General features: G+C 37.3%; 1 pseudogene; it reads left to right on the top strand.

Moving 5' to 3' along the window:
• The first annotated feature begins 6,632 nt into the window (after positions 1 to 6,632).
• On the top strand, positions 6,633 to 12,518 carry LOC121644425 (annotated as a pseudogene).
• The last annotated feature ends 8,334 nt before the right edge of the window (positions 12,519 to 20,852 follow it).

Raw genomic sequence — 20,852 nt, forward strand, 5'->3', positions numbered from 1 at the left:
AAACATGAGTGAGCTTTGAAGGAGAAAACCAGAACATATGTTTAGTGTTCACACTCTGTCTTTTTCTCTTAATCTTTCTCTTTGTGTATAACACCACAGACAGGTCTGTTATTAGGCGTCATGGGTCTTGAAAATGACATGCAATAACAGCTTGGACGCCAATGATAAAGGACAGCGGCTCAGTCACTGTCAAGAAAGAAGTGACTGGGATGAGCACGTGGGTCTGAAAATTAGGGTGTATGGTGCATTTACTATGTTTTCTCTAATCCAGGTCTTTCAAGGCTTTTATATCTCCTCAAACCCACCACAAGGCAATTGAATTTTAATTACTGCGTCCTCCACTGCGACCTCCAGGCATGAAACCTGGTGGATGATCTCATGTTTCTGGGAGAAGACTGTTCACCTCTCCTGCATTGTGATGTATGCAGCGAGTAGAGCTATTAAATAGTCTTTAGATGGATAATCACGTTGGCAATGATGTCATCTTGTCCTGTCTAAACAGACCAGCCTGTTACAAGAAAAAACATGATATTTTTACTACATAAGTATAAAGTATAAAACAAGGTCAATCCTGGACCTTTTCTACTAGCTTTTATGAATTAATCAATACAATTATTAAGCAGTGGGAGTGTCTCAAATCCCACAAACATTAAGTCACATAGTTAAGGCATTAAGTTAAGGCATTATATCATGCAGAGTTAATCATACAGGTTATACACCCATGGTGCTTGCATATACATGCTTGGCTGTGTGTAGCTCCCTCTGAGAATTTTGTGTAATATTTGAAGCCAAGCTGCTGATCCTTATTAGTAAACCTTGACAAAACCCCTAAGCTGCAGTGACTCTGTAGTGAATTTGATGGCAGCCATGTAAATGAATTATTTCACAATAATAAATCATTAATATCTAGTCAGTGACCAGGTGTTCCCTGAACACCATGAAAGCCAAACAAGAAGAAAGATAGGCTTATATCTCTAAGCTGCCATTGTCCATCTACAGCATTCTGTGCTCAGCAGCAGAGAAGTTGGAGAGCATCCTGCTCTCTGAATAACACTCGCACTTCCCACAACTGAAGGTGGGAAATCAAGTAGTGAGAAGACAAAAAGGACTCACGGCTTCTCTTTATGGGGTACTACAGAAGACTCGGGGCATTTCCCATCTGGCATATCTCTTAATGAAACTAATGTGGACTCATCAGGAGCTGCCAAGCAGAGCATGGCTTTGAGCAGTGGGTACTGAATCTAAATGGTTTGAGTAGCTATTTTAATGGACTATTAATAAACTGGCTCAGGGGTCAACACCCTCAATGCGTTTTTATGGATTTTATCCAGGGCTCCTGCTTTTCTGTGTGGTAGCCTCTGAGGTGTGGCACACTGAAACCAAACTCACAATATTTATGTGCAGCAAAGCAGCCAAGAAGGCTGTGGATATTGTGCCAGAGATGGAAACTGAGCTGGTGAGGATATGACTGATTGGGATAAAACTTTTTAAACATTTGTTTGTCCCTTCCTGGGATGCTTGAATCGAATCCCACATCTACCAACTATCAGTCTGTAGTGTCTGTCTGGCTTCTGTCCCTTGTCTCTTTCATTATAGAGTGAGTGTATTGACTTGACAATCCTCTCCACACTGGTTCAGCTACCCTGCACCAAGCTGCACCAAGCACCAAGAATGTGGCCACCTATATGAATCATCCTCTACCACAGCAGATTACATATTAATTTCTTTTCAAGTGGTTTATGAGTTAAATATTTAGTTCCATGCCTTTCTTTTTGTTTATGTGTTACTGCAGGACCAGGAAAATAGAGGAGACATACTTGTATCACTGAGATTTTTTAATGAAGGTGTCAAAGCTCCAAGTAACCAAACACATGCAGAATGTGGGACTTTGTTACTGGAGAGACTGGAGCACAACATCAACAACTCTGCTCACGCTCACAAACCTTCAGCTGAGTGTAAGAAGTAGTCACAGTGACAAATTGCATGCTCACAAACACTCCCTGTAAGCACTGTTTTGCTGATCAAAGTAAGTGTTAATAATAATGCTAAAATAGTTTTGAATTTGACTAAAAGTATTTTTGAAAAGTATTTCTGGACGTCTTACATTTTGAAACAGTCTGAATTCTTTTTTTTTATTGTTATATACTTAGATATACTTCAGTATAGACAATTCAATGTTTATGAAATAACTTTGGATCAATATGAGATTTTCACTTTAGATTTCAGAGTTTGGATGTCTGAAAAGTCAAAGCTGACTAGATTCAGTCAGTCTTTGTCACTCTCACATAAACGCATCACAACAAAAAAAAAAAAAAAAAAGAAAAAAATCATAGTTAGACATTGTTTGTAAATTTTCCCACAGGGGATTAAAATATTTTTCATTTTGTTTTATTTAATTTAATTTCAAACCTGTTGAAACTAACAAGAGAGACAAATTAGGGAGAAGGACACATGTCTCTCACATCAGCTTGCATTTGACTCAGAAATGTGGTCTGCTCTGGTGAGTAAATATCCTGGTTTCTCCTGAATCTTAAGCTTTCTGTAATATCTATGACTTGAAAATGAATGTTATGTTGTGTGACCCCAAGCCTCCTTCTCTCAGGACAAGGAGAAGATAACAGTTGCATATTTGTGAGACAGTCCTCAGAAGTCACATCCAAAATGGTCCAGTGTACAATACCAGTTCAAAGTATACAGACATCCCTATGCATTGATTCTGAATAAGTGTGTATGTCCAAACCTTTGATTAATTCTATGCATGGTAACTTTATGTAATGTTAATTAATAGATTTCTGCAAACCCTAATAATCAAACTTTTTTGGAGAAAAGGTTTGATTGTTAAGCACAGGCCTGCCACTTAAAATAATCACCTGAATATGATTATTTCAGCAGATCCCTTTCATTCACTTTGGATATATCATCATTCTGTGAGTGCTGTTTTAACCATACTTATTTGTTTTACAGTTAATTAAAATTACAAGGTTTTGACTCTAGTTGTGCAGTAGTTGATTTAGCCTGTTTTCACCATTATCCCTGTTGTGTTTTCTGTTTGGACCAGCAGGGGTCAGTGCTGTCTCCATCATTGTCTTGTTTTCTTCGAAGCATCCAGACCCCGAGAAGTCTTGCAAAGCTACAACAAGCTGATCTCAGGCAAAGTGGAGCGTTTCATTGTTAACTTGGATGCCAGATGCTCTTCCTAGTGACTCAGTAATTCTTGTTTGGGTAGAAGGGGTTGAGCTCATCACCACTGGAGCCACTTTTTGATAAAAGAAGAAGCCTTGGATCTGGAATTTCTCTCAACTCTTTTAAAAAAAATGCACACTTATGTAAGTTCTGCTTGTATACTTTGATGTGTAAACTAAAGCTGAAAATCTGAAAGACTATGAAAGACAGAGATATATATCTGCATTGATAGACTTTGCAGATAAACTGATATGAAATATTAAGGCAGATATATCATTCTGTGAAAAGATAAAGATGTTTAAAATTTGAATGCAGATCTGCCAAAATGCATGCACAAGGTGATGTTAAAGGAGATACTAATGAAAAGTGCCTTGATGAGGAGATGGAGGAGCATATATCATCATATACTTTGCCATTGATTCTTCAAATCTGTGGGATCCTGCTTGAGAAAGGAAACATCATTCTACCAATAGATATTTCCTTGGAATTTTTTATGATGGTGGGAGAGAGCACTGTCAGACATGACTGTCCCATAGGTATTCAGGTGGACTGATTACTATTTTCATAGTAATAAAACCATTTAGTGACCTCTGGAAAAAAATGCTCCCATCAAAAAGAAATGTTTCGTTGTAGGACAAAGGTGATCACTTAGGACAAATTTGTATTGGCTTGCAGAGAGCTTCTTTTAAAGGGAATAAAATGTCCTCCAGTAAAAAATAACTAAGTCATCAGATTAACTCACTATTCAGTTTATACATCACAATGGCAAAAATGAAAATTGTAGAAACCAGCAAGAAAAAAATGAATACAATAAGACAAAAATGTAGAAATATTTACAAATTCACGTATGTAAATAATGGATAGTGCAAACAGTGAGGTGTAAACAAGCTTTCTGCAGTATACATAATATATTGCACACATTCTCATAGTCATTTACAATACCGGAAATAAAGCGATCTGTGCAGCAACTTGGGGAAGGAGTGTAGTAGGTTTGTTTGCTCTTTTTAGCAGCTGCAAGTGTGTCTCCGTGTCTTCAAGGATCTATGATAAGAGTCCACAGTTTTATTTTATTTTATGTTTTTTGTAATTAAGATAAAATGCAGTAAACTTAAATCACTGAATGACTCATTTATCTGTACTTTTTTATTTGGTTTCTGAATTATTATTTGCTAATATTATTACATCTAAAAAAAAGTAGTCTGTGATCACCTGAAAAAAATTAAAGGGACATTGTGTAACATTTTCTGTTGTTTGGCCGTGTCCGCATGTATATATGTGTTATCATTGGTGTATTATGATCTGCTAATGATCTGATACATTCTCATAAGCAAAGAATTTTAGATTTGTTCATATAATATATTGGTAGGGCAGCGCCATGACGGTCTACCATCTTGAAACTAGAGCCGCCGGCAACAGACTGGATTGGTTGTTAGTGGTTCCGGGCCCTTCCACCAATTCTGATGGATGCCTCACCCTTAAATACGAGGGCTGATCATCAGTCTAGGCAGATGTGTTAGTAGGGCTTAGCTCGCCATTAGGGGTTGGTCTCAATTGTGTGTGTATGTTTGCCTTTCCCCAGTGTGTGTTTGGTTTGGCTGAACAGAAGGTGATTGCTACCTTTGGGTTTAATTGAGTTGAAACTTACTCATTAGGAGAAGCTCCCTTTCTTTTGTTTGTTTAAACCGGGTAAGAAACCTTAAGAAGTCCCAGACCGTGTCTGGTGGGTAATTTGTTTTCTGTTTATTTTGTATAAATCACCAGAGTGGGCGTTACCTGTGTAAGGACATCTTTTGTTAAGTTTCCTTTATTGTCCGTTATTGTTAAATGACGAGTTTTATTTTGCTGCCGGTTTTGTGCAGGTCATTTATAGGACACTCTTTGTTGGTATATTTTGTATACCTTTATAGGACACTTTACATTGGTTTTGTATTGTAGTATATTTCTGTAAATAAATAGTTTATTCTATAGTGCTTTTGTTTTTTGGTTTTTTTTTTTGTTTTTTTTTGTTGTTGTTGTTTTGTTGTTGTGTTACCGACTCTTTTTCTCCCCTAGACCAGGAGGGGCTCGTAACAGGGACAAATAGTGCCAGCTTTTTCCTGCGAGCCACAGTGATTAAGATGCGGGTGGAGAAGATAAACAAGAGCGGCTTACTGTTAAATTGTTATTCACAAAAATGTAGGACTATGCATATGCAGCAGCAGCACGGGAGCCATTTTCACCATCACCAAGAAAGCAAAAAGGGCACTAAAAAGGCAGCGTGACCAGACGATACAAAAAGGACAAATGCAAAAAAGAAAAAAACATTGGACTATTCTTCCCCAGGTAGAAGGAGCTTAAGAAAGAGAAAGATTTTGAATGGTAGGCTAAAGTTGTAGCTTTCTCCTCAACAAGTAAGTCATTGGTACTGCCTAAATCTAACTTTTTTCATTTGGTTTTGTTAGACTGTGTTGTTCGTTACCATGGACAGCACAACAGTAGTTTCTGCTAAAATACACCAGCCTCATTGTTACAGAACTGTACGTTTATGTGGTTTCAGTCGCTTTCATAGCCACAACAAACGCCGACTTTCAGTCGTGGTAAAACCAAACTAAATAGAGATGTGACGTTCACGAACAAATCGATTCTTTTGAACGGCTCTTTTAAATAAATGATGAGAACCGAGTCACAGCTGTGAGCAGTTCATTTGTGAGCAATTCTTTTTATATACAAATTTTTACCACTTCCTTCATCACATTTGTGACATAGAAATCTGATGTCCAACACGTTCCATTCATGTGAAGCATTTATGGGCAGAGAGTATTGTTCGGAAATAAATACTGTGAGTTCTATCCAAAACATTTACTAGAATTTGCACAGACTGCTCAGGCTTATCCTTTTTTATCTATATTTTTCCTATAATTTTTAAAAATCTTTTATAGTAGATTTTATATAGGTACATATTTTGTTTGTCATTCTTATATATTGTGAAATTTTGTAAGATATTGTAAGAAGGAACCAGTCTTTTGAATGGCTCTTTAAAAGGAACAGCTCCTCAAGATCCGGATCCCTTCAAAGAGCCATAAATCCCATCTCCAGAACTAAAAGCAGGTGGGAAGGCTTTATAAACTGGCTTTTACTGTGACAAAAAGCCAGTGTTGTGTCGAGGCCAGTTTCCCCATCAAGATCGGTTCCTCGTGTGAGATCCATTCATCTAAAACACAGAGGAACCATAGCTGACAGTGAATCTCCGTCCACCAGATCTTTCCACCTGACCAATTATGATCCAGAGGGAACTTCTTAACCTGAGTGTGTTAAGTCTTAAATACAGTAACTGTGGTACTGGTTAATACGTACTTCTGTCTTTGTTTCATGGCGGTTAGATATGTATACCGTTAGTTGTGAAGGCAGTGGAAGTCATGTTGCTGGTACGGTGAAGTAAACGCAGGTAGGCAAACTGCATTGTTGTGAATATGGCAGAGGTGAATAAAGTTATGTTCAACTTCAGAAGTGAGTTCTTTTTGTGTAACAGATATCGGATAACATGCTTTCATTGGGGTTGTCAAGGCTTTTTGAGATATGGCTGCTACCATTGTTGCAATACGTGTTTGAGAAAGTGAGGTGCTTGCATGTACTATACGTTAGAATCTAATACACGATTCCAACATTAGATAGAAGTAATTCTTACATAATGTTCCTTTAAGCATTACCTGCAGGTGAAGTAAGAGTTGGTGGTGGAAAAGTCCAAACTTAAATTTATCTGAGCTGCTTGGGATTCTTCCTATTCTCTCTAGTTAATGCAGCCTACCTGTAGTTGTCATTAAATTAATGAATTATCATCAACCAGTACCAGGCCGGAGCACTGAGTTGTGGCTGCACAGTTTGGTTTTCAGGAGAAAAGATGGCTCATAAACCAAGATATTATCAAGGCTTGGCTAGTTTACGTTCATGAAAGTGGTGAAGATCCTTAATTTTAATTAACTGTCATGTTAAATTTAAACTGAATTTAACATGGCACAGCCAGGCTGAAAGAGAATATTGAGCTTTTGGTTAGGAGTCAGGGGGGATGGGTGCATAAAAGCACAACCAAATTGGAGCACCATCACAAAGCAAGAATGCAGTGCAGTTTGTTTTTTTTTTATTTAATCTGAATTAACATAGATGAAAATAAACATTAATTTTAAATACATGCTTGTAGAGGCTGTATTAATTATTGTAAATTAAATAAGGAACTGTTGGATACAATAATAAGTGTCTTTGTTTTGCTGCTGTTTTAAAAAGTAAATGCCACAGGAAAAGTAATTAAGCCTTGTTGGATTTTACAAATTATTTGTTGATGATTATAACTGTCCACTATTAAACTCTATGGAGGCAGTTTCCATAACTTGAGGCAAACTGATGAGACAGTAAAAATGTATTTGAGTTGTACAAAGGAGTTTCCAGTGTACCATGTACGTCAGAGGGTTAGACAGACATTCAGCATGTCACTTGTTATTAAATTAAACTGATTTGTCACCCCAGGTGGGAGCCTGCATCTGTGCTAAAGCCACCTTTATTATTTTCATCATAGTCATGACAGTCCTTGCATCCATCTTCATGATTATTTTTTTCACTGGGGGGCTTACTGTGGTGATTCTGCTTGTCCAATGAAAAATACCAGCACAAGTGCTGCCAATTATACTGGAATCTGACTCCTGATGTTAAAGAGCCCCCTGTTCTGTAAGTGCTGGACATATTGTCACCTATGACAACTGGGCTGTTTATTAACTTTTATAATAAATGTAGACTAGTGGAAAAATAAATCAACAATAAACCTTCTTTCATATTACAAAACTTTGCTCCGAGAGAATACAAAAATAATTTCTTTAACCTTGTACTCAAGTTCCTTACTGTTTTTTTTTTTTTTTTTTGTGCAGGTGATCCCTGACCTGTGAAAGTAATCTTGTTACTCAAAGCCACAACGTAGATTACAACACTGGTGGCATGATGGGTTTTGCTGCCATGTTCAGTGGCTGCATTGAAATTATGGTGGGTTCCAACATATCAGGTATAACTTTTTGGTTTTTTTTAAAATGCAAACAATCAATTTAGTTGAAACTTTGAGACTAGCTTCACTATTTTTCAGGAGTGGAAGATTTTCCACAGTTCAGGCTGCCAACAATAACAGTAATTTATTCTTAATTTATTCTTAAATTAATTGAACAACTTGTAATGACCTCAAGTGACAAAAATTATTACAGAAAACTACCCTCATGATATATTTAAAGAGTTAAGAGAAACAGAAAATGTAGAAAATCACCTAACAGTGAAAAAACTGATGAGCTGTTGTCAGATTACAGCATACCTGCAAACTGATGCATGATTTAAGTCTATGTAGAACTCGTGTGAAAGTCTGAACTTTGACAGAACTGCCATTATCCACAAATATATTTGATTTGGTTAAAGAGTGAACTCTGACTTCTGTTATGTAGGTGATCTGGGAAACCCCAGCCCAAGCTTTTCCATCCCAAGAGGAACACTTGCAGCTGTTCGTACAACTTTCATTCCGTATATTCTGCTTAGCCTGCTGGCTGCGTGGGCCTGATCAGTAAGGGAGGGTACACATATGCGCATAGTAAAAACACAAACAGACGCTGAAGAAATCAACAAATTTTTTTAAATGCTATAGTTAGATTGTGGTCATAATCTTAATCCTTTTAAAATTTAAGTTAATTATTTTTATAAATGTATTAAATTACTCATTTTTACTGAACATTTATCAATCCCAGTTAGCTTCTCCAAAGAGACTACAGCTTCCTTTGAAAGATCAATGTATGGCCTCCCATGGTGACACTTGGTATCTACTCCTCCACCATGTCTGCTGCAATGAGTAACCTTATAAGAGCCTCAAGGATCTTATATGCACTGTTTAAAGATGACTTGTTTGGTGAAATTCTTCAGTATAACCTGCTGCTTGTTGTTCAAAGTTTGTCCCACGTTAAAAACTGTGTACCACAAAGCAGCCAGTTGGGTATTAGTTGATATAACCCCTGACTTTTCCTGTAATGAAAAAGGATTTGATTATTTATCTGCATGACTGAGGTCACGATCAGGGATATATATCTGATCCACAGTTTATAAAGGGTTTTCCAACCCAGCTGGTCTTCTATAAAGCTGTGTCAATATTTTTTTAAATTATAAGCCATCTGTTAAAATTGGGTTAACTGCTCCAATGTGAGAACTCGGCACTTGTTATTGATTTTCGTCATGGCCACTTTTTGTCCTAGAGACATGAAAGGCATGGTTCAACAACAGATGGCTCACAGTGTTGACTTCTACAGAAGGGAGAAATCCTTTCATTGTGCGCTTGGCTTAATGAGCACAGGATGACTCAGTTGTTTATCTGATCTGATGTTGGAGTGATGAGCAATGTTGAGACTGTTTTCTTTTTCTAATTTCATAAATATCTATAAGTGGGGTCCTGGCTTTGGCAAGAAAAACCTCTCAAAGCAGCAACCCCTTGGTGTTTGTGCTTATCTCACGTTTGCTTGTACAGGTACAGTGTCATCACAGTATGCAAGCATGTAGAAGATTCTTCTTTGTAAATAAATAATAGTATATAAAACTGCCTGTGCTTGAGTTTTCTGATGTAAGGTCACACTAAGTTTTCCTCTTCATCAATAATCATTAAATAAAATCTTTACATGAAATGTAAGGGGTAAAGGGAAGTAATGACACTTGGAATCAATGAAAGGTTTAACAATATTCTGTTCCTACTGTTTAAAAAACACAGCACAAGCTCTATTTATAGTGATGAAAAAGCAGTTGACAAAAACTACAGTAGCATCAACAGTCACCATGGCATGTTTTGTTTTTGCAAATGTAACAATAATGTGCAAGAACAGAGCTGAAATAGAGGCAGACAAAGACACAATGACAGAAGATATTAAAGAGCTGAGATGGATCTGATCCTTTTCCTGGTTCTAAATAGCATAAAACCTTTTGTGCATTATTATGCTAAACTAAAGAGTAACTGTACCTGAGCATAATGATTAATGAATAAGTTTATTTTGGTGGTTTTTCTTTAAGTCAGAAGACATGTAGACGTTTGAAGCTACAGTACTTGTGTAGTATCTTTTGTTTGTTTGGCCTTTCAGTTGTAGTAAAATAACCAAAACCTCATCACTTACTACAATTTCTTCATTTTAGAAAATTATTATATGTCTTTTTCTTAATTTAGTCGTTTTTTACCCATATGTGTAATAATCAGACAACTTAAAGTTTTGTATTTCTTCCACTAGGTGGTGCTGTTTGCTGGTAAATTGAACTTCATTGCTGGTACAGTAACAATCTTCTTTCTGGTGTATGCTGCTGTGAATCTGGCCTGTTTAGTTCATTATAAGGCTTCTGCCCCAGATTTCAGGTATGGTGCATGATATGGCAATAAATTTTCTGTTTTGAAATATATTTAGTAAATCATTAAACTCTGATATTTATCTTTCTACATTATATTCTCTCTTTTTATTCAGGCCCTCATTTAGTTGTTTTACATAGCATACTTGCTCTCTGGGCATCTTTGGCTGCCTTGTCATGATGTTTTTAAACAGTACCATTTTTGCTATTACCAGCATTGCATTTATGCTGCTCATATTAAATGCTTATAGACCCTCTGGGGCCCATCAGCAACTGGGGCTATATTAACTAAGCTGTCATCTTTCATCAAGTGCACAACCAGAATTATACACACACAAATAGCCCTAAATAAACTTCTATACGTTTGTGTGACTAAAAACTTTGTTATTGCTGATGTTGCTGATGGTTGCAAACCCTCACAGCTGAACAGGTCTCATGACTTTCATCAATGACCTGAGTAAGGTGGCATCTATGTGCTGGGACATGTAAAGCTGGGTTTTTTGGGTAAGAATTTGCTTTTGTCCTTAAACTCACCCAATGTACACTTCAGGTGGAGGGTATGACAACAATAGCACTGTGTCTGAGTGAGACATTGCAATGAATTCTAATATTATTTTACAATAAGAAAAGAGTCAGAAAGCTGTTATGCTTTGGGCACCTAAATTGCTATTAATGGCCCTGACAGCATAGCATGCCACTTACAATCCATTGCAAAAAAAAGCTGCATAAAAGAAATTCTTCTTTGGAGTTTGACTGCAGTTCAACTAAACCTAAAAGTGGAAACTTGTTTCCCTGAGGCTGGAAAATCAAGGGTCAATAATTATGATAATGTAGGCTGCAAACTCTCAGTTGTGCTCTGTCACTCCATGGAGGCAGGTTCCCCACACTGCAGCTTATTATGAATAAAGTTTGCATACCTATCAGAAGCGACGTCCTCTTGTAGTTCACAGGTTGTTACTTTGTCACTCAAAACAAACACACACTATCCTTGAATGGGAAGATGTTTTTTTTTTCAAATGAAAGTTCAATGCCCACAATAATGTGAACAACTTTGTGTCTGTTCGATGTGCAGATGGGTTGCTGTCTGGTCCGTTGCAGAGCTGTTGTGACTCTTGGCCATCCTTGGTGGATTATTTTAAAATAAAGATGTTTGTCAACCTTATATTAACTGACTTGTATATGCTTATGTTGAATCCTGAAACAATGGCTTTTTTTTTTTTTTTTTTTTTGCATTTACAAACTTTAGAATTTTTATTACATTTCTTGATCGTAGAGTGTAGTTATTAATATAAGTATTGCTTTTAGATAGAGTAAGGCCAAACACTCTAGTTTGGGGTTTCTATGACAATTGTATCCCTTACGAGGACCTCCACAGTCAAGTTTTCTGATCAATAGACCACGGCTGGGGTGCAGTGTCTACTAACATTATTTCATAGTGTACAGGGTGCTGAGGAACCCAAACAGCTACAGGAGGAGGAGGAATATGTGTCTGTGATTTCTGATGCTGTAAAAATGGGAAAGAATGTGGCTTTAGCTCATTATTTCAGCCAGTTCAATCAGGAGGAAGCCTTAGGTGTACAATAAAAGATGGGAGACAACCAAAATGCAACAGGGCCGTTTGTTGATGTATGGCTTTTGGATCTGCTTCAGCCAGACAGCCAGACAGCCATGGATACGTCAGCATCTGCCCATTGATCCTTCTGCAGAAGTTTCAGAAATTATATCAGGTTATTGTTCTTGCCTCTTTTTCATGAATTTGCATATTTATTTATAAATCTATCTATAAATCCATCCATGCAGTGTGTTTGTAGTAAGATATGTTCCCCATAGAACCAGCAGAGAGCGACATGTACCAGTATCATGGCTATGGTCATTGTTAAAACATGAAATTTGTCTTCATACACAGGCACAAGAAATCTAATCTACCAGAGCACAGCCTCCTCACCACATGGTTGGCCAGTTTCTGACTGACCTTTATAATGAAACAAATAGTATTTCTGTATCAGAACAACGTATAGCCTGTGTACAGATGTTGAGCTGATTTTGCTGATTTGGGTAAATGTGGGTAATGGTTAGACTGTTTAGCTAGCACCATCTGTGGAATATGTCCCGTTTGCTTTCAGTTGCAAAGCACTCACACCCACCTACACAACAGCTTGTGGGAGGGAGTGTTTGCCCAGAAGGAGGCAAGTTTCACTGCATCCAAGAAATGTGCATCTAGGATGTCATCTAGGATCTGATGAACTATATATTTTTCTGTATGTGTTAAAATAAATTTACATCAAAATCACAGATAGGTGATAGTGCACCTGTAGCTTGTTAGTCCTCAGTCTGGGTGGATATTGAGCATTATGCCTCTCCACCTCCTAACCCAATGAGTGGAAAGATGGAAGAACTGACTCACTTCCGACTGACTGGAAGAAGGATTATCGATGTAGAAAATTGTACTGAGGTGTGTGTAATAGAAACTCTGCAGCCCATTGCTTAAGTACTTAAACGTGGTTCTGCAACTGCTCTGCATGTTAATTGTATTACTTTCAGTAAAGCAATAGATTTTATGAAACCGGTCTTATAAACTCACTACTTTTAAGGCAGACTTCTTGATTTAAAGTGGTTTGTTACCTAAAATAAAATACTTTTCCCCGAATCTAACCTGTTCAGGATGGCATTCATAACATTAATTCACTTTACCACCTCAGTGAATTCAAAATCTACCCATTTATAAACATTACACATCATGGAGGAGAGTGGGAGAATTAAAGAGGAGTGAACTTCCAAATGTGGTGTGGTGCTTGTAGCCTGGTAAGTATTTTCATTTCTGTGGGCTTTGAGTGGACTAGAATATAAATCTGAATATTTCTGGTCTGCTTGCATCCTGAAAAGGGGAATCCTACATCTGCCTTTAGAGCTTGCAGTTTGTGAATTGGGAATGTACCAAAATCACGACCTTCTACTTAGCTGAGTGTTGAGCAGCATGTTATAAGAAGAGTTAGGTTCCAAATTAACTGATGAGGCCTCACAAAAGGTCACATTAAGTTGTTTAACAAGGTGTCAAACAACAGTTTTTTTTTTCTTTTTTCAATAAGAGATCATCTTGTGGAGCCTGCAAACCTATCAATGTTATCTTTTGTTTTGTTTCATTGTCTAAATTTTGCTTTTAGGGTGACTTAATAACATCTGTACATAGACAGCAGATGAAAAAAAAATTGCTTTCATGTCTAATTCTGGCATATTGACAGCAATGTTTATTAATGGGAACTGAAAAATTAAGTAACTGTCCTACAAATAATCGTGATTAATAATTCTATTGTTTCACTGATCATTTTTATGTGCCTGTTATAATCCTTCTGATTATACACATCTGTAGAAAAATTGTCATTCATTATCATAAATAATTCTAATTTAATTTTCTTTCTAAATGAGCATTTGCACATGGTAGACATGCCGCATCTATAGCAGAAAACATGGGTCTTTCTAGATGGTGTCATTAAAAGGCTTTGATTCATGCGCAGCATGCAAAACAATCGGAAAATAGTTCTGCAACTTTTATCCACCTAATTTAGGATAGATTAACAGTGGAACTATTGCAAAATTATCATGGTTATTTTAAATAATATATCATACATTTACTTGAAAACTGTGTCAGGCATAGAAAACTTCTTCAGCATTTCCAACAAGCACATTCTTGACTAATAATAGAGCAGATGTACTACAACTTATTTTTAGTAATTTTTACCATTTTTAAATGACACAAAAAATAAGCCCACACCTTCATTTGTTAAACCTTTAAACGAACAAATCATTCTACTGCAAAATGGTGGCGACTTATCCTGTACTGGTCACCCCAGATGCTCTGAACAAACTAATCAAAGATAATCTTGTTTGGCAACAGTAACCATTGACATATTTTCCTCAGACCAAAAACATCTTTTCAACAACCTCCAACCAAATACGAGGCATTATGGTGATGTTTTTCTTTTTGGTTGCTTTCCTGCCTTGAGAACCGAGCAGCTTGCAGTTATTGATGTGAGGTCATCTTTTTAACAGCTTAAGTTTTATCGGAACTGGACTGAATGAGATAATGGTCCTCAGCAAACCAAATCCACCTAAAAATGGCTCTAAAGGAAGAAATTAAAGCTTATAGTTTAACCTGAACAGCACCATAAATCCACATTTTAAAGATGAAACAGGGTATATTTGCTGTCAAACACCTAACAACTTCCATGAAAAAGTGGCCAATCAGTGAGTATCAGACCTGACATTACTGAAATCACTCGGGGAATGTCTTAACATGCACCTTGTCTGAGTTCAAGCAAAAGAAAAAGAACAGATCCTTAACAGATTCCCTTTGCTTGACCTTTCTGGTTCAGTTTTATTAGAAAAGGTTAAGATAACTTGGCTGAGGTAGTTTCTCTCTGCCACATAGGTTTAACTGCATCTGATCAGCAGACACTGCCATCTGTGGCTTACGTCACACATGCGCCAGAATTCCACATTTTTCATTTATGTTTATCGTCACCCGCCTACATCTCGCTGACTATCTGTATGTGGGATGGAGTGCGTTCACAGATGGAGGCAACTTGAGCTCCAAGCACTATAAGGGGAAACCACAGTCACAGTGAAGAGCTCTTGTTCATCAAAAGCAGAGAGTCCTAAATGCTTTGTACACACAAATAATTTGTTTCCTAAATTGTCTCTGAAAATAAGTTTTGGTTTGGAGGCTATTCCTCAAAGCCCACAGCATCAGAGAACTGAATCACTTCTGACTGATGACGGCTGTGGGATGGCAAGCTACCAAAAAGGTGTGAAAATGTATCAGAAACAAAATATAATGTCTGTGGACCTGAATCAAGTTACTACTTCTTGGTAAGTAACACAAATGGAAGTGAATTGTCATATCTGCAAGGTTTGTGCAGTATTATATTGAATAGCCAATTTAAATATCATAGGTATTATATTTCACATGTTGTAGCTCTTTTAATGCATCTTCCATTAACAATAAACAAGCATTTTAATCCAAACATTCTCATTACTTTTACATAAAAGACTAATCAAAGATAAAAGGTTAATTCAAAGGGGCGTGGGGGTTCTTACACTTGAAACTTTTGATCCCATAGGTTGCTGCTGGGTGACACTCTATGTTGAGAAATCTGAGGGATTGGATTTCACTTAGTAAGTGTGCTCATTTCCCTATTATGTTTATTTTTGGAGTTTTTCACATTTAAAATCTTTCTGATGTGCGCTTACAGCCAGACCTGGCGTGTCCTGGGCCTGCTATGTACTGTATTATTGATGAGTGGAAACAGATGCAATGTTTCTGTGTTACTTCGTTCAAATAATCTCATCATGTTTTTCAGGGCCAGGGGATGGGTTTTGGGGGAGAAACACTGGTGTGTTTGAGTCACAAAGTCATGTCATCCTAGCTTTCTCTAACATACTGCTGCAGTATCAGATAATTAACTGGATGCACTGGCAACACAGCTGTTTAATGCAGAACTCACTTGAAATAAATTAGTCATGGGTTTATATTTGTGTTTATTCCAGATGTGCTGTGGTATCAAAAAATTAACCACTACCATTTTAAAAATATAAAGTAATGGGATCTGGCATCAGTGCATCTCAAGGTGCTGCTAATACTGTAACATGATGTAGAAATGATTCCACATCCTCCCAGGAGCCCTGTTCCCAGGATCTGTGCAAAAGATGTAGCTCAAACCATGGCAATAACACCCCCACTTGATATCTGAGTGGGAGGAAGATTTCAGCATTTTTTTAGTGTGTGAGAGAGTGCACTTCTTCCTCCTACTGCACACAATCCCAATACTGTATGTCAACTATTTGTGGATTGACAATACACATATAGTATAACCACAAACGATGTAGTTTATATCAACATCCCTGTACCGGTTGTATTATACATGCTGTTGTGAACATGTCTGGTCTTTTGACAACAAAAGTAGCTCAAAGGAGGACATATTTTTGCCATGTGTGTGCTTTTAAAGCAGGGTCCTTTAAAAAGAACATGCTTTTAATTAAATTTCTGATAAAGATCAAGATAAAGGGAGCAAGTGAGGCTTATTTATTTGGACTGTGACTCTATACAGCCTTCTATTAAGTCTCTACCACTCATAATATCAGTAATATCCTTCAAACTCATTTTCCTGCTTTCAAGTTAATAAGAACCTTTGAAAGATGCAACAATATTAGGTTGCACACAAATAACTAAATAACACTTTTTAGGTCCATCGTGCCACGATATTACCAAACAGGGAACATTTTTCTAATCTACTATTGTACAATTTTGGGGAACCTGTGAAAATTGTAGCCTCAGTTTCATGTTCTTAGCTGATAAGAATGACACCCAGAGTGGTCCTCTGCTGCCCATCTGCTTTAAGGTTTGACTTTTTGAGGGCTCAGGGATTGTATTCTGCATACCTTGGTTGTAACCATTTAAGTTACTGTTGCCTTTCTATCATCTCCAACCAGTATGCAGATTCTCCTCTGACTGCTCAACAAGGCATTTTCATCTAAAAACTGCTGCTTACTGGATATTTTCTCTTTTTCAATCCATTCTCTGTAAACCCTAGAGATGGTCAGGAGTGAAAATCCCAGTAGATCAGCAGTTTTTAAAATGTTCAGACCAGCCTATCTGGCACAAACAACCCTGACACTTTCAAAGCCATTTAAGTCAGTTTGAACTTCAGCAGGTGTGTCAGCTAATCAGGCTGATTATCTGTTTTTGTTTTTAATGTAAACCTGCCATTAAGGATTAATTGTAGGGCTGTTGTATTGAACTGAATTAGTTTAAATAGGAGTAAACAAACTGCAAGCTGAATGTAGATCCTCATGCTGATATTCTTTTTGTGTATATGACCCCAGCACTCTTCGAAAGTTCAGCTACAGTTCTTGTCAACTACCACACTTGTTATATTTCCCAGACACATGTAAACAGCTTTTAATTTTTTATTTTATTCATGATGTTCCTGTTCTTGTTAGTACTCAGTGCACCTAACTTGTATGATCCTAACTGACTCACTGTTCGTTCTCCTCAGCGTGCTGTCTGAGTGTTTCTAGTGGAGCTGATGATCAAACTGTATGGCTGCAGTCTCACTCCACCCCCTCATACCGGGGTATGCCCTTCTTTCCGTGGAGGCCTTGATAACAGCACTGACTGCTGGGCCGATTTACGTCACTCTCACATTTTTACTTTCAGGCACCAAACATGGAGAAAGCTTATGTTGCATCATGAGATCTCTTCATATCTGTCAGCCATCACTGGCTTACATAGACATTATTAATCCTTGTTCAGTGGCGTCACTGACTATGTAGGAATGGAGCAGCATCTTCCCAATGGCAGCAGGAAATCCTTGACTGATTTGTTCTTTTTATGTTAAGTTTGTGGATCTTTGAAAATTCTTTGGGCTGATTTTGTCATTGGCTGTGCTAGTGGATGAAAGAATATAATAATAAGACATTGTGTTTCTGATACCATCTACAGTTTTCCTTTTTTATTTTTTAATTCCACAGCAGCAATATCAAAATTTGTTCAGAAGGACATAGAGCACAAGGTGATGAGCACAAATCAATATTTATTTATTTATTTGCCATCTATAGCTCTAATTCTTCTGAAAACATGTTTTGTAGTTCAAGTACAGATTGTTACACTGTCATTCACTGATTTATTGATGAAGAAACCTATGCAACAATTTAAATTGTCCTTTTTTTCTGTCGAAAATAAAAGTAGTTCACAAGTGATTTATACATACTGACTGTTGTGTCTAAGTGTAAAATATTAGCATATCAACTTAGTTTTTATGCACCAAACAGTGAGCCAACTTTACACATTTTACTGATTTAAATTAATCAGTGTCTTATGTTCTGTATAACTTTATCTCTGGTGGTTTTAACAGAATTTAACATTATTGCGTACAAATGAGTGATAATGAAGCAAAATTTCAGTGTTTTTATATTTATGAAGTGATAACTTTCCACAGCTGACAGGTCATTTATTACCTCATTGATATTCAGTTGATGCAAGGTGTACCTGCATAGGTGCAGATGGTTAGTGTTTTCTATAAACCTGCAATCAGATTGTAGTTGTGTTTGTGAGATGATTATTGGTCCTTTTTGGCTGAACCTTAAATGGTACAGTCCTAGATACCCATGGCTCTGAGTGGCTGACTGATGAACTTACACATTTTGTGGGAGTTTGTGCTGGATGAGTTATGAAGTGCCACCATTTGCCAGCCAGACGAGTGTTAACAATTTTCCCACTGGCTATCACGCATTCACAGCAAGGAACAGGACTCAAAGACAGCTCATCATCCTTTCCAAAGTAAGCTGCACTTTTTTGTCATTGAGATTATTTTTGAGGAATTAAAAGTCCCATAAGAATGTAATTGTTTGGCATTCTTTAGCCGCCAAAGGCTCTATGAGAATTAGGCAAATAAGTTCACTAAAGTATTTACAAAAAGAAAGAGTGATGTTTCTCTTCTCTGTTGTAACAGAGTCTGAGTAAGGGAAGATACTGAAAGAGATGGTGGCTCAGGAGCAATTATTCACTCCACTGGTAAGAACAGCAGTATTTTTCATTGGTTTTAAGAAAGATTCTGCTCTATTAATTTGAACAAAACCAACATGTTTGACTTTTATGTGTGATGTAAGCTGCCAGTATATGTAGAGAACTGGGCTGTGTGGGCTTTGATTATCCCTTTAACAAATTACCTCTACTGTTGCACAGTTATTATACTCTATGTATTATAGTCTTATATAACTGTATATGGAGCTGTATAAGTTAGTAATAAAAAGATACAGAATCACTCATTTCATTCTGATGTTTAAGCAGCAAAGAGGGATTTGCCTGGAGGTGTTTTTAATTTACGTAATAAAATGGGGTTCATATTTACTCATCAACATTATTTTTTCTTTGCGATTCAAGGTGTGTGGGATTAAAATGGAATTCATTCTCGCCTTCTACTTAATTACTTTGGACCAAGAAAAACAATTAGTGCCAAAACTATCTGAGAAATCATTCAGTGAAAACATTTCCCAGCTGTAGCGTGAGCACACAGTATTTATAGGCTATCAGAACAAAAAGATAGGCTTCTTCTATTGACACACATTTCAAACTTGGCACTCTTTCTTAGCTGGCATTGAATATATTCTAGTATCCACAGAACATGATGAAATAATATTATAGTACAAAGGTTAATGCATTTGTAACATTACTTACATGAGAGGATGTCAAACTTTGGTGCCAAAGAAAGTTATACATTCACCACAGGCCAGGGATTTGACCGGAGTTGACTTAAGTCCAATTTTAGAACAATCCTGCCACTAGAGGGACTGTCTGAGCAGCTCCACAGAAGAGGAGAGTTTGTATCCCATACAACGTAGTCAAGATTGGACAATATGAGCATTTTATGTATGTACGCTGTGTTAAACTTTTATATATATATATATATATATATATATATATATATATATATATATATATTGTAATAGAATTAGCCTAATATAGCAGGTGCACAGCACAGTGGGTCCCACTCCCATTTTGTTACAAAAGCCTAAAAGTAAAGTCAATAATAATTATCCAGCTTCAAGCAGGATAACGAATTTTAAAATTTACCTCCACAGTCAGTATCTGGTGAAATGAAGAGGCTGGAAACTCCTTTTAAAAAATAAACCTAATTGGTCAAAAACAGTGATGCTATTCTTTAAAGTATTACTTTGCTATTAGTGCCAAATATTTTAACGCAGCGCGCATTGTGACGCACATTAAGCTGAATGTAACGGCAACGTCACATTGCTCAACTTATTTTTTATGTAATATGATTACAGAGTCAAAGACACATCGAGTCATATAACATACAAGGGAGTAAAGGAACTTTTATGCTCACGCACACCAGTTCACCCACATTGCCATACACACACTTGTATAACCGTTTAGATAACAGTCGGTCGCTCTGAGCCGCTGTGAGCCAACCATCGTCACTGCTTCATTCACCGGCAGCTGCGTCGTAGTGATTTGCTCTCGCAGCTCTCATGCCGGGAGAAGCCGTGGGTTTCCACGTGAAAGCGGTGACACCCTTACATAAAGGGACTGACAGCAGTTCGGACCAATGGCAGCAAGGAGCGTTGTTCTGGGCCTTCGCCCGCGCCAACCCTCTTTATATTGATAGGTTTAATCTGCTGTGTGGTAGCGGTTGGCGGTGGTGTAGACCAATAGATGTAAAGTTAGGGGAGGAGCTGAGGGAGGAGCTCGAAATGAGGTCACTGACTGCGTTGTAGATGCAGGGCAC

Source organism: Melanotaenia boesemani, chromosome 8 (genome assembly GCF_017639745.1).
Source record: "Melanotaenia boesemani isolate fMelBoe1 chromosome 8, fMelBoe1.pri, whole genome shotgun sequence".
Taxonomy (NCBI): Eukaryota; Metazoa; Chordata; class Actinopteri; order Atheriniformes; family Melanotaeniidae; genus Melanotaenia; species Melanotaenia boesemani.